The sequence below is a fragment of the Erpetoichthys calabaricus genome, chromosome 5 (assembly GCF_900747795.2).
Source record: "Erpetoichthys calabaricus chromosome 5, fErpCal1.3, whole genome shotgun sequence".
Taxonomy (NCBI): Eukaryota; Metazoa; Chordata; class Cladistia; order Polypteriformes; family Polypteridae; genus Erpetoichthys; species Erpetoichthys calabaricus.
The window spans coordinates 59235007-59251831 of NC_041398.2; positions in this window are offsets into that span (position 1 = coordinate 59235007).

The window sequence follows — 16825 nt, forward strand, 5'->3', positions numbered from 1 at the left end:
TTTCAAATAATGATATATCATTCATCACCTATATAATTCCTTACAACTAATTGTTCTGAAAGTAGACAATTCTGGCAGGGGGATGATTTCAGCTGGCTGAATGGAGGATGGCCGAGCACAGGTTGAGTGCCTCTAAGTGATACATTTGCAAAACAAAAGCGCTTATTGGCGGGCAATTGGTGTGTTGATTAAGAACATACAAGGTTCCTTGTGTAGGGTGTTCAGGGAGAACAATATTTTTTGCAGGCTTTAGGGATTCTATTCTATTAGCAGGAGTTTCCAAAGTTTGTCCTGAAGAGTCATAGTGGCTGCAGGTTTTTGTTCCAACCCAGCTTCTTAATAGGAAGTCAATTATTACTATTTAAGCAATAACTGGTCAAAGCAAACATTTTTTGCTTTATTTTAGTTGCATTCTTGTTAACATCCCCACCTTTAATTTTAGTCTTAAACAGCAGCATTTATTATTTTTAGTTGCTTATTACTAGCAGTTCTCCATTTAACACCAGTGTGTATTCATTGTGAACTATTTGGTTTAATAGAATAATTGCACGTAAACTAAAAAGAAAAAAGTAGAGGGCTGAGAAATATTAATCCACTTCAGCATATAAGTCATTTGGATGATATACTTGAAAAGTATAAAATCTACAATATAATAATGAAAACAAAAACAAGCTATAAAATTAAATAAGCTCAGTTATTGGTAAGGTTTGGTTAATAGGCAACTGGGTTGGAATAAAAACCTGCAGCCACTATGACTCTCCAAGACTGACCTGCAGACCTATGGAATAGAAAGTTGTGATATAATGATATGATTCAACTTATCAGCAATTATAGCCATTTATTTCCAAAAATGCTTTGATAAAAAACTGACTCATTAGAGAATTGGGCAGAAGCTATTCTTGTTGCTATGGTACCACAGCATCAAACACAGGCCATCTTGTGCAAAGTTCTCAAACATTTTTTTTTTCTTTAAGTTAACGTATGCTATGAGCAACTGGTACTGCTCTCAGTCCAGTAGGTTGACTCGCCCCATTGCCCACTTCCAGAGTACCTAACCACACCCTTTTTACCTTTACATTGCTACTACCAGGTGATATGTTGGCCCTGTCTGATAGGGTCAAGCTTGGCCCTGCCCCGTTCTGTGCCACTGTGTTGCATCATTGTTAACTGCTGGTATTCATAACCATTTTATTCAATGCAGATATATGTCTAAATCACTTGAAGTTTTTTTTTTTATTTAATCCAGTATGATGTCTCCCCGTAAAATGAATCCATGAGCTCATTTCAGTTTTTGCCATATCCTGGTTCCTCCAAAATTGTGAATTAAAAGGAATAAGGTTTTCTTCTTATATAATATGCTACCGTGGCTGTCTGTTTGTCTGTCCAGGATTTTAAATCACCTGAAATTTGGTACGCATATACTATGTGACGTCTAATACCAAGTTTCAGGTGATGATTGACCTCCAGCGTTATTCCTCTGTTTATATTTATTTCATTTTATTGTAGAATCAACTCTCGGCAGCGGCTGGCAGGACGGCCGTGTGGCGCATGTTTACTGGTGCCATTTTCATCCCTACCACCTTCGCCATCACTTTCCCTACCTCTTCATATCTTAAATCATTCTTGAGGCAGACTGAAGACTCAAGTGCCAGCTTAAGTGAAATATTAAGGAAAACGTACTAAGCAATTGCAACACAAACACTGACTTAATCAGTTTTAATGTGAAAAGATGCCGACGAAAGAAGAGAAGAAGCGGGCATGTAGGGTGTAGAAAAGAAGAGCTGCTCAGGAGCAGCAAGCACATCAACCTCTGAGCAAATGAATGCTAAACGTACAGAGAAAGAGTATGAAAACTATGAATGCTCAAGTCAAGTGTATTCACTTCACGTTATCGTGTAGTGCGCCGTTTCTGGTCTTTATGTATAATACGCTACCGTGGCTGTTTGTTTGTCTATCCAGGATTTTAAATCACCTGTAGCTTGTAAACCGTTTGACTTATTGACCTGAAATTTGCTACACATATACTACATGATGTCTACTATCCCATTTTCAGGGTGATGATTGACCTCCAAGGTTATTCCTCTTTTTATTTTTATTTTATTTTATTGTAGAATCAACTCCCGGCAGCGGCCAGCATGGTGGCCGTGCGGTGCATGTGTATGAGCGCCATTCTCATCCCTACCACAATCGCCGTCACTTCCCCTACCTCTTCAAATCTTAAATCATTTTTGAGGCAGATTGAAGACTTAAGTGCCAGCTTAAGTGAAAAATTAAGGAAAACATACTAAGTAATTGCAACAAAAACACTGACTTTATCAGTTTTAACGCGAAAAGATGCAGACCAAAGAAGAGAAGAAGCCGTCCACTGGGATGGAGAAAAGTAGAGCTGCTCAGGAAGCAGCAAGCGCATCAACCTCTGAGCAAACGAATGGTAAATGTACAGAGAAAAATTATGAAAACTATGAATGCTCAAGTCAAGTGTAACGTGTAGTGCGCCATTACTGGTATTATATATTGGGTGAAGTTTTTCTGATACGTTGATTATGGTTCTTAGCCTATTTCCAACTGTTGACTTTTTTCTGAGAGAAGGGATTGCCAACAGTCTTACTTTGTCAAACTCAAAATGTACATTCTGAAATGCCCCTTTTGGCACCATGTTGGTTCTTAACTGCTAGTTGATTTACTATGGCATGTGTGTTACTGCACAAACAGTGCCTGCCTTTATTACCCTTTCATGATCTACAGGACTGAGGTTTACTAGATATGGATTGAGTGGAAGGCCATTCCTGAATCATGAAAAATATTGTCTGAGTAAAATTCCCAAAGTGGTTGCAGCTTTTGATAACCTAATGCTGGCTTGTGTGGCACCCTCTGTCACATCACACTTAAAGTCACTTAAATCTCCTGGTTTCTTGTTGCTCCTCTGAATTGCAAACCCATTCACTCAAATGCACACATACACTCAATTTCATCCTATAAGATTTCTTTCAAATATTATCTACACAAACAACATTGTTACTTAGAAAGGACAGGTCTAAAGAATACACTCATTTTACCTTTACACAAATCAGAAGCACCTTTATACAATTCAATACCTAGAGTAAATTACCAGACTTGTCCATTTAAAATGTATTCTTTTATATTTGTTTATACATGTATATTGTGTAAAGAAATTTCAAATTTTACCGGCGGAGTGGTGGCTCTGAGGCTAAGGATCTGTGCTGGTATCCCGAAGGTTGCCGGTTCAAATCCCCATCACTACCAAAAGAGATCCTACTCTGCTGGGCCCATGAGCAAGACCCTTAACCTGTAATTGCTCCAAGGGTGCTGTACAATGGCTGACCCTGCACTCTGACCCCAAGGGGTATGCAACAAATTACTAATACAAGAAATTGTATAAGGCAAAACAAAAAAAAAAACTACCTTCCACCTTTCTTTTTTTATTATGCTTTTTGGGTAAGTTCAGAGACCCTATAAATAACAAACATTTTTTTTATTTTGGAGGAATAACAATGTTTTATTGTCACATACTGTAAAAACAGATTAATTTAGAAACAGTCAACAGCATGTGGAAGTTTCAGCTCTGACAGAATAAACTTATCAGTTGCAATCAGATTTGCATAATAGCACTGGAAATTCTAACTACGCATAATTTCATGCACACTGTTAACACCTATAATTTTTTTTAGTATATTTTAAAATATTTAGCAAAAATAATGATAATAATTACAATGAGGAATGTTAAACTGCATGCTGTATTTATATTGAGTGGCTACATTAACAATTTGGAATCTGTCAAATCTCATATATTGCAAACTATTTTTGTACATTTTAAAAGTAATGATTTTGCATATTATACTGTATATGCTGGGAACTTCATTTTTTCACAACTTTAAATTAAATACAAGAATTTTCTCACATATTGCTGTTCTTTTTGATAACAGCACAATGTAAATGCTACTTCCTCAACTTGGGATTTCATTTTACTGTCATAACAGTACTCTTCTCACAAAACCGATCTTAGGCTGTCTTGGAAAAAGACACTGTGGTCATCAGGGGTGGAACAGAGTCCCAAGCCCATAGATACACATTCACAGACAAGTCCCAGGTTCAAAAAAAAGGTTTTTAGTTTAAACAAATACCTGCATACAGCAATTACAAGTACTCTTCTCTTTACTGCTACTCCTCCAAGTTAATTGTTGTCTGTCTCATTTCCCGACTCTGACTCGTCTGGGCAAGGCCAGTGCAGTTCATTTTATTGACTGATTAAGACCCGGGAGTTCTTCCGGTGCCAGAGCATTGTCCATTGGAAGTAGTTCCAGATCATACAGAAGTCCCAAAAAGTACCATGGCACCCATGGACACCAACAGGGCTGCACTACTGGACTGCAATTCCCAGCATTCCCTGCAAGTATCTGAATGAGTAACAAAGCCCAAGGATGCTGCCATCTAACAGGTCAAGGGAGCATACAGCCTTGAGATGGAGCCTCCCCTGATCTCTCCATTGTACTGGCCTTCTGGCCAGTTAAGGAACTGGGGGCAGTCCTTGCATGGATGCCAGCCCATATGTGTTGTCCATTACAACACGTTTTACTGTGTTAAATCTAAGACACCATCAGGCTAGAATGTGAAATAGAGATACCCCATTTTCATTGGTAATATCTTCTGTTAGAAGGATTCCCTGTTACCTTGACTTCAATTACATTTTGACTGAAATTTAACGGGTCTCTATATTACTGTTTATGTGTGCTTATTCACATTGCAGTATGCGAGTGAAATCCAAAACATTTTGCAATACTTTATATACATACTTGGGCAAAAATTAACTGAAAAATATCTGCAACTTATTTTGAAATGTCCTCATCACCTACCTTTTTGTAGTCAAGAGGGTGTTGTTGGCTTCCATAAAGCCTAATCCTCAGTTACAAAACTGCAGAAAGAGCTATGACCAGGTTTGATTGTTTTTTTATTTGAATTCATTTCCAGCCTAAGATTGAAATCCTTTTGCCACAGATGGTCCTTAGGGATGTAACATATATTTCTCACTTTGGACTATAGATAAAAAAGACAGTCATCAGAATTGCATAATTTTACTCTTCCGTAGAGGAAGTTGTTTAATGTTACCTTTTCATCAAGGAAAGATACGGACAAGTTTTTGGGATTCAGAGAAACTGATTTGGTTTGGTAGATATTATGCCGTGTAATTAAGCTGTAAACTCTAAACTCAAACTTGTGAAAAGGTTTAGGGAGAATTCAGTATCACAAAAATATTGCTGAAATCCTGTTCCAACATAACAATGCACAACACATGCAAGTAGTCACAAAAGTCCAGGAGAGCTCTAAGAGTTCTTTCCCATCTGTCTTAGAGTCCAAATTTTCCTCCATAAGATTTGCATCTTCTACAGTAGACACTACCTGTTGGAAAAGGTTTGGCAGTGATTACAAGGTTATTTAAGAAGTACAGTTAGAATAGTAGAAGATGGGCCTACTGTATGTGCTTTTGTTTGGTTGCTGATGCAAGGCTATTGAAGTTGATGACAAAGATAACAAAGAAGAATAAAGAGTTTAACAAATACATCTAGTTACATTCAAAAATATTTTATAAATTACTAGAAATAAAATAATTGTTTTGAAAACCCCTCTCGGCAGCCCTTGTATTTTTATGTCTTTGTAAGTATCTCTCCTCAAAGAAAAGTATTATTTTTGGATTAACCAAAAATAATTTCATTGACTATCCTGTATACTGTATTTGCTTACAGATTTCTATGTGTTCCCTTTGTATTACTTTACATCATATCTAATCACTAGTGTCTGCATTATAGTGCACAAAGTTCAGAATATAATAGTTACAGTATATAACTTTAATAATTCTTTTCAAGGGTTATGCATGCTTTGGCTTGATTTTTTTTATTATATGCAGTATACAGTGTATCTTGTCTTTGCAAAAAAACAAAAATGCATTAATAAGAAGGTTGCTTTTTAACTTAATTTTATGTCTGTTGTTAATATAATGCGCCATTAAGTAGCAGCCATTAGTAGTATGAGCCATTAAGTTATTAAGAACTACTGTACACATCCGATTCATGACATTATAAAGATTTTCAGTTTGCCACTTCTTGTTTATGGCTGCGTCATGAATGTTATATGTTCCTTTCTTGAAGAGCAACACAAAGCTTACATACAGTACCTTCAGGAACTTTCCCCTTATCAAATGACAAAGCAAAAATGGGATTTTATCTATACTAATAAAAGGCAAAGCCCTCACTGACTCACTCATCACTAATTCTCCAACTTCCCATGTAGGTAGAAGGCTAAAATTTGGCAGGCTCATTCCTTACAGGTTACTTACAAAAGTTAAGCAGGTTTCATTTCGAAATTCTACGCGTAACGGTCATAACTGAATCCTACTTATGTACATATATACGTTCATAGCCTGCAGCTCGGTCGCAGTGTGAGGCACGTTGCGTCCCCCATCCCCACGCCTCCCACGTAGTTGGCTGCCTGCCTTATATAGATTTAAATGCTTAACTCTCTCTGATTTCATACTTAGCCCTTTCTCTGTGCAGTTTTTCCCCCTTTGGTTTATCTTAATAATGACAATTTAAAACGAGCAGAGCAGACACGCTGGCAAACAACACTGAATAATCAAAGGCTGCAAGTACTTTAGCAACCGACCCACCAATGAGTAAATAATAGATTAATTAAACAATTAGAAGACCTAGAAAAGTAGAATGAAAATCAAGATGAAAATACTGTTAAAAAGAAAAAAAAATAAGTTATTCCTAAATAACTGCTTGGTACATCTTAATATTTTTTTTTTTTAGCAAACTTAATTTTCTAATTTCTATATTGTTCCCTAAACACAGAACTTGGGAAATATCAGTTCACTTAATTAGCCCAGGAGTTCAATTAAAAACAGAAGCTGGTTGGAACAAAAACCTGCAGCCACAGGGGTTCACCAGGACCGAGTTTGGGAAACACTGGTTTACATTGTTCAGGTAACCATTTCCTTTATCGTTCCAACCGTACCCCCATTAACATGTCTATCGAGGTGATCACCATCGATCAAAGAACTGTCACTTACCGAGTGGTTTCCATGCCCGGAGATGGCGCCTGCCTTTTCCATTCTCTGTGTTACATATTGCACGGCCATATCAGGCTCACTCTTGATATCCGGAGGAATATTGTGTCTTATGTATTGAATGACTGGGACAGGTTCAAGGTGTGGACTGATGACGGTACAGGAGATAATTATACTACACAGGAGCACTATAAGAGTGAAATGCTTAAGACCTTCACCTATGGTTCTGCATGTGAGTTGATGGCTGCCGCTAAATTGTTCGGTTGTCTGTGTCAAGTGTACCAAAATGGCCAAATATTTTACACCTTTGGAGAACCGCCAATGCCTCTTAAACATCTTAGATTCACAGGTGACGATTTGAGTAGTGGACACTTTGATGTTTATGAATGTTTCAACTCTCAAAATCTGGATGCGAAGTTATCGATGAAACCGGTTGTATGCTTACAACGCTTGACAGATGCCGAATGTCACTTCAACACAACTCAAAAATGATTATGACAGCAGCAATCCAAGCTGTGAGAAAACAGTAAAAAGGAGGCGTTTCAGACATTGTGGTACATTTTCTGATGCAGCTAGATAGAAACAACGTGACGCTGCTGCCAAATACTCGCAGAAAAATCCACAAGTTAATAGACACGCTGCCGCTAAATATTCACAGGCAAATCCACAAGTTAATAGAGCTTCTGTTTCTAGGTACGATCCCAATAATGAAAAGCGGCTCATACGAAAACAACAGGTTTGGCTCAAAAAGGCCGATTGTGGATTTGCGTACGACCCAAACATATATTATGAATCTGATAAAACAGTACATATTGGATCCATGGATGTTCACTGTGAGAACTGTCAAGCTCATAGGTGGAAATGCGAGTCTCCTGGTTTGTGCTGAAACGGTGGTAAAGTCTCTCTCACTCCTTTACATGAGCTTCCTGACCTCAGTTTAAAAATGTTTACTTTTCTTCTTAATAAAAATTTTAAGGCAGTACTTCGCCGCTGCAAAGTATGGGTATTTTGCTAGTCTTTTTATATTTTTTTCTAAATTCATTAAAAGTCAAAAACTGAAATGTCACAATGACACAAGTATTCAGACCCTTTACTATGACACTTGAAATCTGACTCACGTGCATTCCATTCTATTGATTATTGTTGAGATATTTCTATACCTTGTTTAGAGTCCACCCATGGTCAATACAGTTGATTAGACATGTTTAGGAGAAGCACTCGCCTATCTATATAAGGTCTCACAGTTGACAATGTGTATCAAACTCAGATGTTTAACCGCCAAGTTGAGCAATCAGAGGAGTAGGGGTTTGGTAAGAAAGGGAGACCAAGAACCCAATGGTTATCCTGGCTGAAACTTCTAAAAGAGCAATCATTCCTGCAAAACTACACTAATCTGAGCTTTATGGAAGAGTGGCAAGACCACACATGAAAGCCCACTTGGACATTGCAAAAAAAGGAAATCTAAAGAACTCTGGTTTTATGAAACATCCGCAAGATCAGATTCCATATGAAAGAGTATGTCACACAACTTTTGGTCCAGGCTTTGGTCTTGTCGTGTCTGAACTACTACAACTCGCTTCTGGCAGGAGTACCTTCATGTGCCATCAAGCTGCTGCAGATGGTCAAGAATCTTGTATTTAGCTACCCAATACGGTCACATGTCACTCTTCTCTTCAGGTCACTACATTGACTCCCTGTAACAGCACGCATTAAGTTCAAATCCCTGATGCTTGCCTACAGAGTAGTCAATAGGTCAGTACCTGTGTACATAGAGACACTGGTAAGGTGCTATGCTCCTTCTCACCCACTCAGGTCTGCCAGTGATCAGCGTCTGGTGATACTGCCTCTGCATGGTATCAAGACTCAGTCCAGACACTTCTTGTGTAGTTCCCAGTTGGTGGAACGGGCTACCTAACAAATAAATGTACATGTAAATGAAACTAAGACTTAACTGTTTGGCCTCAATTATAAGTGCCAATAAAGCAAAGATATTGTGCTCCAGAAACAAATCCAAACTGAAACAGCAGTCTTTCTAGTCTGCACTGCCCCAAAATGGGGCTCAGGCTTTTAAACTTCAGAAATTTCTAAACACTTTAAAAATGCCCTTTAGAAGAGAGGGTAAATATGATCCTCTGGTCTTTAGCACAAAACCAAAACTAAACTCCATTATACTTGTAGAATTTCAAGTCAAAAAGAAGAACAAAACAGGAAAGGCAGGTGCAACATTTTAAAAAATAACAAAAAAAGGTTACATTAAATGACAACAAACTTGAGCCTGGGACAAAACCTTGATGTACCGTTAAAAATTTCTCAGTTGCAATGTATATGAGATAGTACTGTACTAGCAACGGATAAAGACCAGACTACATAGTACTGTACAAAGAGGAGACAATCCTCAAGTGATCCCTCACTGAACATTAAAACACTACAACAATCAAGACGAGACCAAACCATTCAGTCCAACAAAGCTTGTCAGTCCTATCCACTTAATTCTTCCAAAAAAAAAAAGTCCAGTTTTGAAAGTCCCAAAAGTCTTACTGTCTATCACGTTACTTGGTAGCTTATTCCAAGTGTCTGTGGTTCTCTGAGTAAAGACAGTAAAAACTTCCTAATATTTGTGCAATATTTACCCTTAACGAGTTTCTAACTGTGTCCCCATGTTCTTGATGAGCTCATTTTAAAAATAACAGTCTTGATCCACTGTACTAATTCCCTTCATGAATTTAAAAAACTTCAATCATGTTCCCCTTCAATAAGCACACGGACTTGCACTTAGTCTTAATCGTGGTCCGCTCTGGGGCTCAACACATCAGTGCTAAACCCAAAAGTTACCTTAAATATGTACTAAGACCACATCAGCATGGGATCAACTCCAGCAGACAGCACACTGCAACTGATTCCTTTATATTAGTTTTGTCCTAAAATAACATAGGGATACAACAGTGTCTTCATGTAAAAGCTTGTAAGACTGAATTTACCTGCAATATATTTATATTCTTGGGGTAAATATGGCAGAGTTTGATATTAATTCACTAACTTTTTTTTACTTTAAAAGAATCACTTATGGAAAAACTTACAACAAAAGGACTATATTTAAAATAGATACTATTGGTTTCCAAGAAATTTTTATTCACTACTATAGATATAAAAAGTATCAATTAAAAAATAAGGCTTTGAAACTCATAAAAATAATCAAACATGAATATCTAACATAAAAACTGGACTGCTTAATGTAATGAAAGTAATGCTGTGATGAAAGGAAAACTGAGGTTCCTTTGGCAAATTTTTGAGTCAAAATCCATAAAACTGCTTTAACGTATTGTACATGAAGGATTAATGTCAGGATTAACATAGATCTGAGATGACTCCATGTGGCACTGCTGCCTCATAGCACCAGGGAGCTCATTTCAATTCCCTGCCAAGTCTGTATCTCTGCTTTATATTTCACAGTGGGTTAGTTATGCTTTCATGTTATTTTTGTTTTTAATTATGCTATCTGATGCACTAAGTTTAGAAAATTTTTTGTTCTTGTTAATGGATTTATGCTTCACAGTTTTCAGTGTTAGCATTACTTTTTACAGAATTATTATGTTTATTCGTTTAGCTTGTTGTATGTGTATAGCAATAACAGAAACCTGGCTAAATAACAAAGATGGGGATGAGTGTAACATAGAGGGATACACATTTTTTAGGAAGGAGAGACAGAACAGAAAAGGAGGTGGGGTTGCTGTTTATGTCAAACAGAATTTAAATGTATGTCCTGTTGTGATATGAAATTTTGCATACAAGTTGATAAATATTTTGTATGTCTTTATATTTGTAACTTAGACAAAGCAATGCAATATTAGTGTTACATTACTGATAACTAGAAAAATACCCGTGCTTCGCAGTGGCAAAGTACTGCCTTAAAATTTTTATTAAGAAGAAAAGTAAACATTTTTAAACTGAGGTCAGGAAGCTTATGTAAAGGAGTGAGAGAGACTTTACCACCATTACAGCACAAACCAGGAGACTCGCATTTCCACCTATGAGCTTGACAATACTCACAGTGAACATCCATGGATCCAATGTGTACTGTTTTGTCAGATTCATAATGTATGTTTGGGTCGTACGCAAATCCACAATCGGCCTTTTTGAGCCAAACCTGTGTTTTCGTATGAGCCGCTTTTCATTATTGGGATCGTACCTAGAAACAGAAGCTCTATTAACTTGTGGATTTGCCTGTGAATATTTAGCGGCAGCATCTCTATGAACTTGTGGATTTGCCTGCGAGTATTTAGCGACAGCGTGTCTATTAACTTGTGGATTTTTCTGTGAGTATTTGGCGGCAGCGTCACAAAGTTGTTTCCATCTAGCTGCATCAGAAAATGTACCACAACGTCTGAAACGCCTCCTTTTTACTGTTTTCTCACAGCTTGGATTGCTGCTGTCATAATCGGTTTGAGTTGTGTTGAAGTGACATTCGGCATCTGTCAAGCGTTGTAAGCATACAACTGGTTTCATCGATAACTTCGCATCCAGCTTTTGAGAGTTGAAACATTCATAAACATCAAAGTGTCCACTACACATATCGTCACCTGTGAATCTAAGATGTTTAAGAGGCATTGGTGATTCTCCAAAGGTGTAAAATATTTGGCCATTTCGGTACACTTGAAAGCGACAACCGAACAATTTAGCGGCAGCCATCAACTCACATGCAGAACCATAGGTGAAGGTCTTAAGCATTTCACTCTTATAGTGCTCCTGTGTAGTATAATTATCTCCTTTACTGTCATCAGTCCACACCTTGAACCTGTCCCAGTCATTCAATACATAAGACACAATATTCCTCCGGATATCAAGAGTGAGCCTGATATGGCCGTGCAATATGTAACACAGAGAATGGAAAAGGCAGGCGCCATCTCCGGGCATGGAAACCACTCGGTAAGTGACAGTTCTTTGATCGATGGTGATCACCTCGATAGTCATGTTAATGGGGGTACGGTTGGAACGATAAAGGAAATGGGTACCTGAACAATGTAAACCAGTGTTTCCCAAACTCGGTCCTGGTGAACCCCTTTGGCTGCAGGTTTTTGTTCCAACCAGCTTCTGTTTTTAATTGAACTCCTGGGCTAATTAAGTGAACTGATATTTCCCAAGTTCTGTGTTTGTGGAACAATATAGAACTTAGAAAGCTCAGTTTGCTAAAAAAAAAAAATATTATAATGTACCAAGCAGTTATATAGGAATAATGTATTTTTTTTTCTTTTTAACGGTATTTTCATCTTGATTTTCATTCAACTTTTCTAGGTCTTCTAATTGTTTAATTAATCTATTATTTACTCATTGGTGGGTCGGTTGCTAAAGTACTTGCAGCCTTTGATTATTCAGTGTTGTTTGCCAGCGTGTCTGCTCTGTTTGTTTTAAATTGTCATTATTATGATACAACAAAGGGAGAAAAACTGCACAGAGAAAGGGCAAAGTATAATGAAATCAACAAAAGAGAGAAGCATTTAAATCTATATAAGGCAGGCAGCCAACTACGTGGGAGGCGTGGGGATGGGAGACGCAATATAGGCAGGCAGCCAACTACGTGGGAGGCGTGGGGATGGGGGACGCAACGCACCTCACATGGCGACCGAGCTGCAGGCTATGGACGTATATATGTACGTAAGTAGGATTCAGTTATGACCGTTATGCGTAGAATTTCGAAATGAAACCTGCTTAACTTTTGTAAGTAACCTGTAAGGAATGAGCCTGCCAAATTTCAGCCTTCTACCTACACGGGAAGTTGGAGAATTAGTGATGAGTTTGTCAGTGAGGGCTTTGCCTTTTATTAGTATAGATAACAGCAATGGTTTGATGGTTTAAGAACCCCTTCCTGCCTTTAGGAATGAGTCTCTTTGTAATTTTACGAAAGGATTGGGGGGAAGTGCCTCAAACAAGTTTGGCAAGTGTTTCTCTGCTAACGTCTCTCAGTCAACCCCCATCGGAAAGCCAGGCTGCCTAACTACCAAGCTTTACCTTAACATATGGTTTTGGGGGGTGGCAGGTGTTAAGATGTTCTATTCCCCCTTTGGTCTGATGTATGGCTGTTTGGAACTGGCTTGTATCAAATGCCTTTATGTACCACGACACCCTATTGGCTCTAGGGTTTGGACAGCAAACCTACAAATTTGCTTGCTTTACCTCACCCTCTCTCTCTTACCAAACTGATGAAAGACCATCTCACACCATGAACTGAAAAGGACAACACAATGAAGAGCACAGCTCGGCAGCCATATTGAGACAGGCATGTGGCCTGTTCTGAAGAAAGCTGACCACAAAATGAGGACTTAACTAGAGACATTTTAAGTAACTAACAAGTCTGTGTGCCACCTGAAACTACACATCATCATTTATCAGGTTGTATGGTTGCCAATATTCAAATGTACTTTGCATATTGTTATTATTTATGAATATTATCAATAATACATTGTTTAAATTGTAACTGCTTGTTTTTTTACTACACCTAATTGCCTGAGGTTATACATGTAGAAGGGAAGGTGGGTAGAAGTTATATGGTACAATACCTTATAAACAGTGGTAGGTCTGGAAGATTTGAGGCATTCTGACAAAGGCTAAATATTAATAATACAAAAGGGGAAAGTAATATATTACTCTACCAAGACAAAACATGTTCTCTTCAGCCCTACCTTAGTGAGGACATGTGGCTTCGCCTGGAAAACATTAGGGAAAGAGGTCTTATTTTAGGAGTGTGTTATAGACCACCCAATTCAGACAGTAATTTCCACACACATCTTTTTAGTAAGATCAAAAAGGCAAATTTACAGGGAGATATTATAGTCACGGGGGACTTTAATTATCCAAATATTAACTGGGATAACCTTGCAGATGGAGGAGCACAGGAGCAGTTTTTAGAAGTAATCAGTGATTGTTTTTTTTAACACAGCATGTTAAAGCACCAACACGAAGTCTGGACTTAGTATTTTGTAATAATCAAGAGATAATTGAGTATGTAGAGGTGACTGAACCACTAGGGTCAAGTGACCATAATATAATACAATTCTCAGTATTTTATAAGAGTGCAGTTGCAAAGACTAAATTTGTTAAGTTGAACTTTGGTAGGGCAAATTTTAACCACATGTGACAAAACCTAAAGAAGATAGTCTGGGATAAGCTTTTAAGTGTGGAGACGGTCGAGGAGCATTGGAACAGGTTTAAAAATGTTTTACATGTAATGCAGAACAGATACATACCAAAATTTGGAATTTAGGAACTCCACAGTGGATTAGTAAAGATTTAAAAAAGAAGCTGCAAAGGAAAAAAATGCTTTATAAGTCATATAAGACTAATGACTGCAAAGTGAATCATAGAGTGTATGAGAATTTGAGGGCAACCATTAAGAAGGATATCAGGGAGGCTAAAAGACAGTTGGAGAGGAATAAAGCAGATAAGGCAAAAGAAGCCCCTAAGAGATTTTTTCAGTATTTTAGTAGTAAAAGAACAGTCAAGGAGGAGGTGAAGTGCATCAGAGATAGTAAATGGGAATTTGAAGATACAAAAAGTGAAATAGTGGGTGCCCTAAACTTACATTTTTCTGAGGTCTTCTCAAGTGAGCAAGTGGATAACTTCCCAGAGGTAAACGCGACTACCAAGGAGGTACTGAGAGATTTGGAAATTGTAGAGGAAGATGTACTGCTCTGATTAAATAGGCTGAAATCAAACAAATAACCAGGTCCAGATAATTTTTACCCACGAGTTCTTAAGGAGGTTAACAAGTACATATATATATATATACCCTGTGACAGATAAGGGCTCTCAGTCCATGTGACTTTCTATCACTTCTAGGTCAGGTAAAAACTTCTCCTTTTCTTCATCCTGGAAGCACGTCATTTCCTCTGTCCCTGTGACCAGGACGTACTTCCGGGTTATAGGGCAAATACAAGTCTCTGAGCCTCCCTGCAATGTCCCCTTGTGGCCCCCATGGTATCCAGCAGGGCTGTGAAGGAAAACTCCAATATCCATGATGCCCTGCTGGAATTCGGGGCACCTCCATGCTGCCTGAAGGGCTCTATCTAGCGGCGTGTGGGTATTGGCCAGGATGAACGGCCGGCCATATATCACAACCCTTAACACATATTTTTAGGAAGTCACTGCAAACACTGGAGAAATTCTGAAGGACTGGAAAATGGCAAATATCATCCCATTATATAAAAAGGATGACAGGGCAGATCCGAGCAACTATAGGACAGTAAGGTTAACATGCATCACAGGAAAATTAATGGAAGGAATTATTAAGAATAAGACTGAGCAACACCTGGCAAGAACAGGAGTTATTCTGAACAGTCAGCATGGGTTCAGGCAACAAAAGGATATGATCAAAGTGTAACATTTCATATTATTTATCTTGACTTTCAGAAAGCATTTGATAAAGTGCCACATGAGAGGTTGTGCATCAAATTAAGGAGAAACTATTACAATGAAATATTATGATAGTATGGTTAATAGCTAACTTGATGGACTAAATGATCTCATCTCTTTTGTCAGACTTCTTACTGTTGTTAGATTAGATTTACTAGGTTGGCACCTCAAAAAAGATTGTTTTGCATTAATTGGACCATTCTCCCTGGTCCTTGGGCCCAAAATTCAAAACAGCAAACTAGCTGGCATTCTTTTTTATTCAGTTTGTTTAGCAGCTCTGTCAATATGTTGCTGACTGGAGCTGTCCTGCCATCTTGTATGTTTCCATAACAGATGTATCCATTCAACATAAAAGGGAGATCTCATTTTGGATCTGGAGGAGAGAGAGAGAGAGAGAGTGAGTAAATGAGTAAGTGAGTGTTTGCATCCTGTTGAACAGACCACTATAACGGGGGAATTGCCCCAAACGATGTAGGACAATCGAGCTTGTGATTTGTTTAAACATTTTTTGTTGGAATTAAATGGGGTTTTGCCCCATTAACACCCCAAGCATTCAAATTTTGCCCTTCTTTATCATTAGCCCTACGACAGTGCATATTTTTTACACATTTCTTTTGGTACGCAGTGTTTCTATTTTTTATTTTTATGTTTTCCCCCCAGTACCATTTGCTCTTGAGTTTTTGAATATTGTGCTGCTTTAGTTTGCTTGCTTCTGGCTAGGATAAGATGAGTAAGACAAGGGCCTGTGGGCTTTTCTACTGAATACAACGTAATAATAGTGGTGGAAGAATAGCAACACATGTTTTTTCGATTTATTAATCTCCCTGTCCCAACAACAATAATTAGCACATACAGAGGCAAATGCGTGATTCTCAGGAAAAGGTAATTAGATTTCTTTTTTTTGTTTAATATTTATGTACTGACAATGGGGAGTTTGCATGTTTTCCCACATTTTTTTCTTCTTACAAGGAATTTGTGAAAGTGGAGGGATAAACAGGCTCACCTAAACTATTTATCTTATTTAAATATTAAATATAAATATTATTTATTATTTATTATTCTTTATTTATGGAGCAATGCCTTCAAAGTACCTCTTAATTGATGTTGCAAAATGTGTATTTTCAACATGTTCAAATGTGACTTAAAGCTCAAAGGTACAATCAGGATTTTTTAATTCTATTAAGACTGAATTGTCTGTCTCTGTATGAGTTTACAAATATATTTTATTCTTACATTAAGTGCATATTAATAGAAAACCATAAATTATTCCAAGTCATATATGTGATCTTGCAATGCAAATTGGTTGGTTTTTTCTTCTTTCTTAGTGGGCTTATGTGAACT